Source organism: Pectinophora gossypiella, chromosome 13 (assembly GCF_024362695.1).
Source record: "Pectinophora gossypiella chromosome 13, ilPecGoss1.1, whole genome shotgun sequence".
In the NCBI taxonomy this organism is placed as follows: domain Eukaryota; kingdom Metazoa; phylum Arthropoda; class Insecta; order Lepidoptera; family Gelechiidae; genus Pectinophora; species Pectinophora gossypiella.
Window position 1 is genome coordinate 6,180,139 of NC_065416.1, and position 267 is coordinate 6,180,405.

The window sequence follows — 267 nt, forward strand, 5'->3', positions numbered from 1 at the left end:
TACATTTATGCTCTAATGTGATGTTCTATAAGGACGGGCATAATTTGGCTAATTAAAAACATATCACACAGCCGAATGGGAAAATGATTTTATAAACAAAGTACCTATTATGTTTGAAATAAGTTTAAATAACATTATGTTAAATGTTGCTCAATTCGTAAAAATCTTGATTGTGATGTAGGGACTGGCCGGAATACGCACAGGACCGCGAAAAATGGAAAGAGGAAGGGGAGGCCTTTGCCCAGCAGTGGGATCTTGTAGGCTAGA